General features: G+C 36.1%; 1 non-coding gene across 1 annotated transcript; it reads right to left on the minus strand.

Annotated features, from left to right (window-relative positions):
- Positions 1-4,033: 4,033 nt before the first annotated feature.
- Positions 4,034-4,170, minus strand: LOC114006965 (U4 spliceosomal RNA). Its single transcript, XR_003548616.1, has one exon. It is a non-coding gene; the product is annotated as a U4 spliceosomal RNA (small nuclear RNA).
- Between the last annotated feature and the right edge of the window lie 10,032 nt (positions 4,171-14,202).

The following is a 14,202-nucleotide window of genomic DNA, read 5'->3' on the forward strand; positions in this document are numbered from 1 at the left end:
AAGTGATTACAATCATGTTGGTCTTACAGTCACCTCTACATTAACATGGTTTTCTGTCATTATGCGTATACAGAAATATGTGCCTCTAAAACTGTGTAAATGTATTTATGTGTGTGTGTACAAATAGATATTCACAAGGGAAAGCTAGAAAACCATACATATATGGAGAAAACCACTCCTCCCTAAAGTACCTCTGCATTTTTTATATGATTATATAGCTCATTAAATAATTAATCACATTATTTGTGGGACACAGAAATGTACTATTACCTGTTGATAATGATATGTACAGTATTTTCAGCTGAACTGGTCTGAGGTGTACTTCATGCTGGGTAAGTTATACAAGTTAAATGATATATAGCAATTGAATGTATAAAAAATAATTATTATAATAATACAAAATTTAAACAAATATTGTATGGAATAAAATGAGAAGTCCACATCAAAAAAAAATTGATCATATCTTCTGTAAGAGCGTGAAAAGATCTTATAAGAGTTTTTTTTTTTATATATTAGCTAATAAGTAATACAGTGTGATGTAAATTAACTAATTAGGAAGGAATGGAAGGGATGCTTTCCTTTATTTCTTGGGGAAAGTTTAAGGTGGACTTGTCAAACTCTTTAGAGGGCTGTTGGTGGTGCAATGATAATGTAACTGGACCCACAATGGAAAGATCCTAGATTTGTGTCCCCAGTCTTCCCTGAGTATAACAGGTGCATGTGTTTATGAAATGAGCCAGCTGAGGCAAGAAGTAGAGTATATTGGGTTGCCAGAAAAGTCATAAAAGCATTTTTGCATAGAAAAATACGCCATGAATTTTCCAAGAACCGATATTATAATATGCTATAGAATGAGACTCTTTTGGGATTGCCTATTACTCTGTCTCTCCATATACATTTTTTTCTCTCATGGAAAAATATAAATAAATTTAAACTTTAAATATTTCATTATTTTTTTTCTCAAGTACTTTCTATTTAACTTTTCAACTTGAAAATATTTCCTTATTGCTTATTCTTATCAATCATCATCCTATTACTATTGATTCATATTTGATTTTCTGTAAGGATATGTTATTGTGTTTTAATACTAAAAACATACACTAGATAAAAATAAGTTCTAGGAGGTCAGCAGGTAGCATGGTAGTTAAGGGTGCTGGACTCCCACATGGGCAACTGTAGTTCAAGTCCCAGACCTGGCAGCTTGCTTTCTCATTTTCTCTCTTTCTCTCTCTCCCTGTCTCTCACTTTTTCTCTCTACGGTCAAATTAAAATAAATAGACAGATAGATAGATAAATAAAATAAAATAAATCTTTTAAAAATTTCAAAAGTAAGTTGTAGTTCCACCTGAGTGACTATGTGGCTGGGTATACCTGGGAAGAGTTGTATGATTAAAATGCATCAGGTCCTACTACGTGGCAATGCAGAAGGCTTGAGATAATAATGATGCTGCTGAAGATTTTATCTAGTGATTTTCTGTCACTCTCTAAAATCCCATGGTCTTGCTACCTGCAGGTGATACTCTACTATTTTCCTGTATCAATCCCTATGTCTGAAACAAAATGCTCCTTTCTTTCTTTTTTTTTTTTTTTATTTCTGTTTACTTTTTATGCTTCCTTCAGATTTCAGCTTAAGTCTTACTTTTAAGGCAGCTTCTCTGCTCTTGTTTCTCAACAATGTAAATCTTCTTCAAAGCACAGATCCAGCTTACTGTTCATATTCTTCATGGGTTTATATTAACTTTTTACCCAATAGAATCCAAACCATATTAAAGAAGGAAATGTACTTGTTTTGCTTACCATCTCTAAAGTTATATACATACAGGTCAGTAAATAAACTGATTAAATGAGTGACTTTATGAATATTTTAGCTTCATGGCATTTTTTTAAGTTCACCAGTCTTTACTTTATAAACATTTTGTGCAATATTGAAAAATAACCAGAAGGAACAAATGTGCTTAGTTAACAAAGACCAATCACTAGAAAGAGCCAGCATACACACATGGTTGTAGAAATGGGAATAGATTCTTAAAGTGTGACCTAAAACTCCAGAAAAGATTAAAAATTGAACAACCAGATAGTAGCATGTAATGTCCATTCACACTGGCCCCTGAAAGTCAACTGTGAAATCTTCAGGTATGTTGTGAACTGATTGTTGATCCAAAGTTAGCTTGGAATTAGTCATGTCATGGGGTATTTATATCACAGCCATTGGCAAATGCTATCAAGCAAGTTCCCTTTCTCTCTTCTAGGGTCCAGTTCTCCATAAACTACCATACCAACTCCTGTCGTACAAAAGAGGAAGCAGTCACAGGACAAAGATTGGAGAGTCCAGGGTTGAAAGAGATACAGACGAATATCTGGGGCAAGCAAAAAAGCAAACAAAAAAACAAGATGCATTTCCAGAAGATCTTGCCATATACAGAATATTGGCATATTGATATTAATTGATTATTATTTTTCCTCTCACTAGTGATACAGTCTACTTCCCAGGAAAAAGATTTATAATGGCCTCTGGTGTCATCAGCATCATCACTATCATTTCTAATCATAACAAACATATTTCAAGACAATAATTGTCCCTATTCTAAAGATCATGAATTGGAAACATAGAGAGATTAAGTCATTTATCCAGGGTCAGAAAGGTAGGATATGGCACAGCCTGGCATTTTACCTGAGAATTCTGCCTTCAAAACTAATCACCCTGACAAGGTGGCTAGGCTTCTATTGGTCCAGCCATACTCCCTCAATATTTTTTTTTTTTGAGAGCTTTTTTGCTATAGGGTGTGAGCTCACCAGAAATACAGAAAGATAGAGAGACATAAAGTGAGAAATCACCCCCCAAGGGGCATGGCCATGCTGCAATCCCTTCTCTTCCATTCTCCTCTCGAGACCTTGAGCACGCGTGCATACATGCCTGGTGTGACTTTAAGCAGCCGGGTCTAGGACTCAAACCACGGTTAACTACATGGAAGTCCAGTGACATAGCCATTACGCCAACTGCTGGTTCCACACTCCCTCAACTTTTGAGGCTCCACTTCCACAGTCAGGATTAATTACCGTATTTCTTTTTCCCTTACATTTGTTACATATTTCTCAGAGGGATTTTACTGAATATTTTCTCCCCACTAAACTATGTGTATTTGAACTCCTTTACTTTTTACTTTAAACTCCTTCTTGATAAAAATGGATTATACCATCATTGCTGGAAATTTTTATATTCTGAAAAAATAAAGCAGGAGTACTTCAAGATATCTATACCAATAAAGACTATTTAATACCTTGGCTGTTTAAAAACATTTGCCCCTGCTTGAAAAATGTTTTTTTAAAAAGTATGCCTAAATAAAGTCTTTAAGCAAATAAAAGTGAAATAATGATAGCATCCATCAAGAAGTACCCTGGAAACAAGTTTTCATTATTTTTCCTGTCACTCCTCATTCCAGAGGCTTCTTAAAATTTGGATTACAGTCCTAGGAAAACATGACAAATGCTGTCATCTCAAATCAAATAAGTGGAAAGATCAATTCATTTACTGCAGAAAATTGTATAAACAAGTAATCTTAATAGCATTTTTCCTACAACCCACTATCAGCATATTCTGAGCTGAAATGAAAATGGATTACAGAATCTCCCAAATTAAAAATGGATCTGTATACATATTTCCCAAGACAGTCTCCTGTCATGGAGTATCTAATCTCTCCTCACCCATCTTTTATTGCTATTGATGCAACAGAACATTATCTCAAAGCAACTAATCGATATTATCATGATCTCCTAAAATTTTATCTCTGATTATTGGCATTTGAAAACACATCTTTCATCAACAGGTTTCATAATTGCTTTTTTCTTCTTCAGTGTATCCAGTCATTTGAAGATTTATGACATGATTCAGGTAAAGATTCTGTGAATGAAACACTTCCCTGAAAACCAATGCCATTTCATGTTAATATACAAAATCGGTAGCAAAATTAAAATATCCTAGCATCTACTGTATGCATCTCTATGTTTACTTGAATTCAGATAATCAATGCCATCATTAACATTTTCTTTAATATACATATATTACATACCTGTGAATATAACAGCCAGTATACGAGTATATAATGTTTCAATTAGCAATAATTGTGCCTCGGATAAACCTCATTGGCTACGATACTGCCACTGCACAAAGCTTCCACCACTATATAATGTTGTGAAGCAAAGTTTTAAACACATCCCATTTATCTTATGTATACATATTTATATCACCTATGACAGGGAAAGTATCATTCAGATATAATTTAGAGGTGGACAAAGACTACCTACTGATAGACATGAAATATGTTATGAAAAGCAAATAAATATCCATATGTGAATCATTTCAGAAATACCTTTTCAAAACGTATGAATTAGAATTTCTTTAATGATCACCCCTTACATTAAATTGCTCTAATTAAAAAACAGATAAATCTTTGCTATCCCATGCATTGTAAACAGTACCTCTGCATACAAATTACAAAGTATATACATATGTGTGCACATGTATGTGTATAGCAAGAGAGAGAGAATAAAGAAGAACAAAGAGCAGGAAACTTAAAAATAACACTGTTAACAAGTACACATACCTCTTATATGAACTTGCTCATCTTTCCAACTATTAGCTTCTTAAATACTCTTTAGAACCTTTGAAGTCCATATTTTTCCAAATTGAGCAATTAGTTACTCCAGCTTTCAAGAGGCCCATTTTATAGATTATTATTCTGAAAATAAAATTAGAAAACTTACATTACAGATCAGTCATAATGCTTCTAACCTACCAAATGATCTAAATGTTAATGTACAGTTCTTCCATACTATTTCCATTTACACAATGAATTTCTTGCAAATTGTTCTGATGGTTAAAAAAAAAAATTAATTCTACTTAAAATTTTAAAAAATTGTCCTGTTTGTTTATAACTGAAAATAGGTTAACCTATCTTAAAATAGATTTCATTCGACATAAATATATTTCTATCTATTTTTCTCATTGACATTCATTATAAAACCAGAGTTACATTTTCATGTTTCCTGGGAGACATGAGTGGGAGGAGTTTTGGAGGTGAAGTTGGTAAGACATTCTCTTTAAGTTGAAAATCTCTATAATAAGATAAAAGTAATATTATTACTCAGGACTAGCAGTTAGCATAATGGCTATGTCACTGGACTCCCATGAAGTCGACCATGGTTCGTGTCCCAGACATGGTGGCTTAAAACTCAAGCCGGGCGTGTATGTGTACATGCTCAAGATCCCGAGAGAAGAATGAAGGAGAAGGGATTGTGGCGTGGCCATCCCCTCTGGGCGGGGGGTGACTTCTCACTTTCTGTCTCTCTGTTTCTCTCCATCTGGCAAGCACACGTGCCCTATAGCAAAAACCTCTAAAAAAAAAAAAAAAACAAAAACAAAAACAAGTAATATTATTACTAGTGATCAGAATCATATTTGCTCAGTTTGGGGGAGTTGCATAGCCAAAGAATTGAAAAGTTATTTTGGCCTGTGACAGATCTCTTCAATTAAATAAAAAAAAAAAATTCTTAGACCAACTTTGGTTTTATATCTTGTTCAATGACTAAAACTACAAATAAATGTTTTTGTTTTGTTTTGTTTTTAGGTTTTTACCATAGGGTGCATGAATTCACCAAAGAATAAGAGACAAAGACAAAGAGAGGGAAAATGAGAAATGATTCACCAGAGCCGTGTTGCAATCCCTTCTCCTCCATTATCCTGTTGGGATTTGAGGCATGCACACCTATGTGCCCAGCGTAATTTTCAAGCCTCTAGGTCCAGGACCAGTACTGCTATCAGTCATGTGGGAGTCCAATGCCTCAACCACTATGCCCACCTGCTGGCCCTTAAATAAAAGGTTTTGAACACTATATTGCCAGTCAACCCTAAGAGTGTGTGCTTAATGTGCAGGTGACTAAAATGAGGAAATACTGTTGATAGAAAACATATGTGATGTATATAATACAAGTGTACACATACTGAACTTCCACATAAATAATGCATCTTAAATGACACTGAGAGGCCTTTTACTATATTCTTATTACTAGCAACTTCTTTTGTTTACCAAAATTCCAGAAACAATATATTCATCATGCACTAAATTATTTCTTCCTCATTTTGTGTCATTGACCAGTTTTCCACATTTGAGAAGCAAACATTTGGAAACAAATCTTAGATTGTGTTTCTTCTATTAGTTTTTTTTTTTTATTTTTGGAGAGGTTTTCGCTATAGGGCGCATGCACTCACCAAACAGACAGAGACATAGAGACAGAAAGTGAGAAATCACCCCCCAGAGGGGATGCTCATGCCACAATCCCTTCTCCTCCATTCTCCTCTTGGGATCTTGGGCACGCACGCACACTCGTCCGGCGTGAGTTTTAAGCCACCGGGTACGGGACGCGAACCACGGTCAACTACATGGGAGTCCAGCGACATAGCCATTATTTTTTTTTTCTCAAAATGTTTCTTAATTTTATGTTATTTGCAATTGATTTCATTTTGGTTGTCATTACATGAATAGAAAAGATTGTTGTCTATAAAAATGAGACAATAATCTACTTAATTGTTTAGTTTGTTTACTTTGAATTATACCATTTTTTAATCAGATATTTGTCTCTTTCTAGTATCACTTGTCATTTGGATACATTTTAGTTTGTTTAATTTTCTATTTCCCAGCTCACAACATGAACCCTGCTGGTCAATCTCTCATACCACATGCAGACACAGCTTAATCTGTGATAACAACTAAATCAATAGCCCCTTGATTAAACTGGCACTCTTCCTGCCAATCCCAACCAGTGGGGTGACAAATCACATAATTAGAATAAGATTCTTCAGGCCAGACAATGGCACAGCAGTAAAAAGCCACACTCTGCAAGGATAACCCACATGGGAACATTCTAGATTTGAGTCTGGAGACCTCCCTGAGTACACAGAGCGCTACATACCCATTATCCAGGACTGGAGGAGTTAACAGGTGGATTGGGGCATCAATACCCTTTTGTGATCTGTCTGTCTCTGTCTTTCTTGCTCATGGAAGAAATAAAGAAACTTAAAAAAAAGCTTCTAGTACTAGTAGCTAACTGAGGAGGAGGAGTTGAAATAAGTTCCTTTCATTGAATAAAGGGGAGCAAATCATTCTGGCAAACTAAGGAAGCAAGCACTGCCTCTCCAGAACACAATTTGTTCATAACGAATCTGCCACTAATAAATTGAAAACAACAAGCTTTCCTTGTAGTATTTATCATCTTATTTAGTGAATTGGAAACTTAGGGACACATGAGGGAAAAAATTAATTGATGCCATTTTGTTTTAATTTAGTTTTTGTTTACATTTAATGACTATATATCTTTACAGCATACAACTGTACACTAAATACTTACACTGCACACTACAAGTTCAATGGCTTAATAGGATTTAAGATAGTCTAATGACTGTTTCTCAGTATGGTTCTCAAAACAGTAGCTGAGGTCATCATCTGGAAACTCATTAGGTAATGTAAAAGACCAAACCAGATCTGCTGAATCAAAAATTCTGGAGGTAGGGTTCTATAGGTTTTGTTTTGTTTTAAATATTCAGGGGAATTCTTGTGTACAGTTAGGTCTGAAAGCATTGTTGTGGAGCAATGCTTATCAATCTGTTGATTTTTGGCTAGTAGCATCAGCCTTACCTGAATGCTGCAAAATGAATGTGCTAGAAATGCCAATCCTCAGACTTCACCCCACAAAAGACAAATCAGGAAATCGGGCGGCACTAGCAATCTGTATTTTAACAAGTCCTCTAACAATTCTAATGCATGATAAAAGAACCACTGGTATAGAATAATATTTTATATTCTTCAGTGTATAGAAGAATCACCTATGGAATTTAGTTAAAATTTCAAATATCTGGGCCCTTTCCAAGAGATTCTGAGTCATTGCTTTTACAAGGGAGCTTCAAAAAGTCCATTGAAATTCAAATATAGGTTTTTTTTTTTTTCAAAATATGTTTCCCATGATTTTTTTTTCCCTTTTTTTTTTTTTTTTGAGAGGTTTTCGCTATAGGGTGCGTGCACTCGCCAGACAGACAGAGAGAGACATAGAAACAGAAAGCGAGAAATCACCCTTCGGGGGGGGATGGTCATGCCACAATCCCTTCTCCTCCACTCTCCTCTCGGGATCTTGGGCACGCACGCACACGCGCCCGGCGTGAGTTTTAAGCCACCGGGTCCGGGACGCAAACCGTGGTCGACTACATGGGAGTCCAGTGACACAGCCATTACGCTAACTGCTAGTTCCCTCCCATGAATTTTTTTGAAAACCCTTTATAATGGTGTGGCCAGGAAAACTGCATGTTAATTAATTTTCAGGTGATTCTGATACAGGTTGTATTTGAACCACCATTTGAGACATGGTGATGTATAATATATCTATACACTGCCTGCATTATCCATCTTAAAATAAAGGACTGAATTACTCTATAAAAAAAGTTTACTTAGGTAGGTTTTTTTTTCTTTTTTCTTTTTTTTTGGCTTTTGTTTTAAGTTTTCAGGTGTCTGAATTAGATTAATTACCCTGAATTATTCTTATTTTCCCAAATTCAATCCTTACAGCCCAGAAGACATAACCCCCTATTGGTACATTAGTATTCTGGATGCTGGGAATATTGCTGTAGATATAGTTTTTAACCTCATTCATGACACCAGGAATACAATCATAGCATTATGAGTATACTAGTTTCAGTGCCTCCGGGAGAAAATACAATTTCTGCCTCATCAAGTTTTATTGATAAAACACAGATGTAGTTATATTATTCATATGACTTTCTGAATTTGTTTTTTGTCTTTTCCAACTTTTTTTAACATAATCTTTATGTTCTTATGGGATAAGTAATCATTTGAGATTCATCCAAATGAGCAAAGATTGGATTTTTTAAAATTTATTTTCAGCATGTGATGAAAAAATAAAAAACAAAAATAATAAAAAAATACTCCATAGTTCTCTCTGACAGTTACTTGAAGAAGACTCACTCAACTTTTTCCACAGTGATAGAAGGAGTTTCATCCATAGTGTGTCATTGACCCATCCCATACCACCCATAGATATAAGTCTTTAAAAATTTAATCCCTACAAGATGACTTCATTAGCAAACTTAGGAGCTCCACGTATATCACAAAACAGTAGTGTCTGCCAGTAATTGAAGAATTCTGAGCCACTAAAAATCAAATAAAAACAAGACACAAATTGTGTCTTATAAGTGCTGGAAATGACTGCAGTACAAATATAATCTTTATTTTCTTTGTTGAGCAATTCTATATGAAAACTATCCAAGTTTTTGTGAAGAGGGTCAACTTTTAAACATAAATCTGAAAGAGATATCTGAGTACTGATATACAGCATAAAACAATATTTTCAAGTTAATTGATACATGTCTATGTACTGTCTCTCAAATACCTCTTGGATCATAGTTATTTGGAAGGAAAACTACATGCCAAGCATTTATGACTGGCATCTTGCTTTCTCATGACCACACAACAGGGCAAAATTTCTATCCAGAATAAATTCATAACACTTGAACTTCATTATTGACCTCTAAGATCCTCTTCAACTCTTTTTCTGCTTCTCTTCTTAATCCAATGAAATTCTCTGCCAACTACCTCCATAAACTTGGCATGTCCGTAAAATTTGTGTGGGGCCTTTTTTCTTTTTTTTTTTTGAGAGAGATTTTTGTTATATGGTGTGTGTGCCCACCAGAGAGACAGAGAGTGATGGAGAGAGAGAAGTTAGAAATCACCAGCTGGGAGGAGATGGCTATGCCACAATCCCTTCTCCTCCATTCTTCTCTCAGGATTTTGGGCATAGTCAACCAGCATGAGTTTCAAGCCATCAGGTCCAGGACTTGAATTGTAATCAATCATGTGGGCCTTAATCACAATGCCACCTGATAGTCCCAAAGCCAAGTTTTCTGACATCTAAATTCACTTTCTGGGGCTAGCAAATGGCATGGAAGTTAAGGAGAATAGATTCCACATGGCTGACTGTGCATCTTGAGTCCTGGATTTGGTGGCTTGAAATCATGCTATGTGTGCATGTAGCTCAAAATTCTAAGAAGAAAATGTAAGAGACGGGATTGTGGTACTGCCATCCCCCCTGTGGGGGATGTTTTCTCACTTTCTTTCTCTCTCTCTGTCTCTCTCCAGCAAGTACATGTGCCCTACAGCAAAACTAAATACCTAAAATAAATAACTGAATAAATAATTTCACTTCCAAGAAATGCTTTAAAAGTCATAAGCTCCTTGAAGTTAGTTGAGTTTATAGATAATCTAATTCATATGAATGGTGTTAGTACTGTAATCATTTTTCTGAATTCCACAGATATTAAGTCTGTCACCTAACTAGCAGACCATCATCTAAAAGTAAAACACAAACACATCAGTTATATTTATTTCTTGTATAATGGATTTTCTAATTTGTAAAACTTTACATTTATTTTCTTTATTTATGATGGAGCATATACATATGCACATAAGAGTGAAAAAGAGAAAGAGAGACAGGGATGAGCACTCCACAGGATACAGTCACATCATGGTCCCCTTCCTCCAATCACCCCACCTGTTAGATCTTGGGTCCTCACATGTGTACCTATCATGTTTTCAGGCTGATCAGGCTGAGGATTCAACCCATGGTCACCATGTAGGATCTAGCTTCTCTCGAGTAGCACATGACTGCTTGCCACAGAGCCAGCCCACCAGTAGAACTTTCTTTTTCTTTCTTTCTTTTCTTTTTTTTTTTTTTTAAAGGCATTTGTCAGAGGGAATGTGTGCTCACCAAGAGACAGACAAACAGAGACAGAGAGGAAAAGGCAAGAAATCATCTCACAGGGAGTAGAGAGGTGGCCATGCCACAATCCCTTAGCCTCCATTCCCCTCCTAGGATTTTGGCACACATGCACACACACACTGCGTGAATTTCAGGCCGCTAGGTCCAGAGCTCAAATGGCAGTCAGCCAGGTGGGAGTCCAGGTCCTTTATCACCACGCCACCTGCTGGCCCCAAGAATGTTTTTAAATAAAACCATTATAAATACTTTTTGTCAAATCATGTTGTCATGAGTCACTATACTTTTCCTGCTGCTAGGTATTTATTAAATTTATTTTGCTCCTAATTACCTATACATTTGTGGTTGCAAGGAACTACTGTCAATATCAACTACCTTTACATATTGCAAAAATATTGTGTCCATATTTGTAAGGCTCTGAGTTTGTATTTTCTATTTTTTAAATGTATCTACTTTTCTTTTTTCTTTTCTTTTTTTTTGGGGGTGGGTGGGGGAGGTTTTTGCTATAGGGCACATGCGCTCACCAGAAAGACAGAGAGAGAGACAGAAAGAAAGAAATCACCACTCCACCCCGCTGGGGGGATGGCCACACCATAATCCCTTCTCCTCCGTTCTCCTCTTGGGATCTTGGGCATCATGCACATGCATCCAGTGTGAGTTTAAGCCACCTGATCCAGGACTCCAACCACGGTCAACTACATGGAAGTTCAGCGACATAGCCGTTATGCTAACTGCTGGTTCCTGTATCTACTTTTCTATCTTCAAGATTATTTAATTTTATTTTTTATTTCAAAAGAGAGGGACAGATGAGTACACCCTGCCTGAGCTTCACCATGCCACAATCCTCCCTCCCAGCCTTATAGTCAGTCAGGATCACAGAAGAGTGCTTTTACGAGTTCAGGTCAACCCAGTGTCTGAACCCAGGCCTCCCACATGGTCCCAGTATCAGGCGACAGCACCCCACCACCTGTAACACCATAACTGAGCCTTCTTCTCTACCTTAGTAATACATTAAACTGATCTAATTATGGTGTTATCATAAATTATAGTACTGTACACACTCTAAATGCCATCATTTCTTTTCCCATTGTTTTTAAGATTCAGTAGTTTGCACTAACCTGTTCTATTCTTGGCCTTAGCAATTTTCTCTATATATTGCAGAATCTTTAATTTAAAAGCTACATTTTGATTTAACTGAAATTTTATAGTGATTGCAATTTTGAGACTACAAGATTTGTAAAACAGTTTTGTCAAACGGAGCATGTGCTTTCCAGAGGCAGAAAGAGAGAGAGAATACATGAGAATGCACCCTCCCACAGAGAATGGTCACCCCCCAATTCCTTTTCCATCCTGTCTTCCCTTGAGATTTTGGGCATACACATACACTCATGCACCTGAAGTAGTTTTTTCTAGCCACAGAGTCTTGGACTGAAAGCATGCAGTTGGCCAAGTGAGATCCAGCTGCCTTCACCACCATGCCACAGGCTGGCACAAGACTGCTGGATTTTTTTTTTTTTTCAAGAGGGTTTTTGTTTTGTTTTGTTTTGTTTGTTTTGCTATAGAGCTCGTGCACTCACCAGAGAGACAGAAAGCAAGAAATCACCCCTCAGGGAGGATGGCTACGCTGCAAACCCTTATCTATTCTCCTCTCAGTATTTTGGGCACACACGCACACGCACCTAGCATGAGTTTCAAGCCTCTGGGTCTGAGACTCAAACCATGGTTGATTCCATGGGAGTCCAGCGACATCTGCTGGTCCCAAGACTGCTGGATTTTTATAAGACAGACTCATGAAGAACATGTTGTATTTCTCAACTAATTTTTTAAAATTGTGGTGAAATTTACCATTTTACTCATTTTAACTATGCAGTGTACTGACTAAAAATTAAGCACATCTACATTGTAATGTAATCATCATTACCAAGCACATATGTATTTGGTGTTTTTAAAATATTCTTGAGGTTTGCAGACGGTGTAGTAGTTACATCACTGGACTCCCACATGGCTAACCATGATTCAGTTCCCAGACCCAGTGCTTGAAAATCACTCCATGCACATTCAGGGTTGACCTGAATTTGTAAGAGCATTCTTCTGTGATCCTGGCTGACTGTAAGGATGGGAGAGAGAATTCTAGCATGGTAAAGCCCTTACAGAAGATACTCATCTATCTTTTTCTCTCTTTTGAAAGAAAAATAAATTTAAAAAAATTAAGATTGAAAAGTAGATACATTAAAAAATTACAACTGCAGTTTGAGTTCCAGACCTGGTGGCTTGAAAATCATGCCAGGATCTTGACATTCAAGATCCCCACACCTGGGATCTTGAGTGTGTGCCCAAGATCTCAGGAGGAGAATGGAGAAGGAATTGCTGCATGGCCATACACTCTGGGGAGTGATTTTTCACTTTCCCTCTCATTGCCTCTGTCTCTCTCTCTCTCTAGCAAGTGCACATACCATAAGGCAGAAACCTCTCAAATATTTTTTTTTCTTAATATGTTGATAGTTTTATTTTTTTCTACCTAGAGATCTTGCTTACTTTCATTAGATATATCCTGAGGTAGCTGATATTTAAATGTTATTGTAAATTGTACTTTTATATTTTATTTTCAAATTTAGTTGTTGGTTAACCTTTTATCTATCAATCTTGCTCAATTAACTGATTAATTTTAAAAATTTAACTATGGTTTATTTTGAAATTTTTATGTACACAGTCATGTTCAGTTTTAAAAGTTGCCTACTTATAGGTAAAAATGTAAAGAATGAATTAAGTGGAAAAAGTATGTATCAGTAATTCATTAACTTCAAAATGACAGGCTCTAAATAAAAAGAAGTTAGCAAAAATTTTTAAAAAATCAATTTACTCAACTACATAGTACTTTCAAAGTATCATATGAAATAGTAAGAAATTTAGGTAAACATATAGAACAGAAAATATGAAAATAATGTTACAGGTATTGTTATCCTTAATAAACAAGTCATCTTACGAATAGGTAGAAAATACAATTATGCCTTCATTATAAATAGGCAATGAACTATAACATAAGACGATTTATCAAGTGAAAGCAAAAAATCAATAATCATGAGGAAAATGTTCCATCTCAGTATTGACAGAAGTTGTGGATTAAAGTAACAAAATCTTTCTTTTTGCTACCAAATTGGTGAAGTTATTTAAAGAAATGTTAATCAATTTTTTTTTTTTTTTTTGGAGAGGTTTTTGCTATAGGGTGCATGTGCTTGCCAGACAGAGAGAGACATAGAGACAGAAAGCGAGAAATCACCCCTCAGGGGGGATGGTCACGCTGCAATCCCTTCTCCTCCACTCTCCTCTTGGGATCTTGAGCACGCACGCACACGTGCCCGGCGTGAGTTT

Source organism: Tupaia chinensis, unplaced genomic scaffold (assembly GCF_000334495.1).
Source record: "Tupaia chinensis unplaced genomic scaffold, TupChi_1.0 Scaffold000105_1, whole genome shotgun sequence".
NCBI lineage: Eukaryota > Metazoa > Chordata > Mammalia > Scandentia > Tupaiidae > Tupaia > Tupaia belangeri.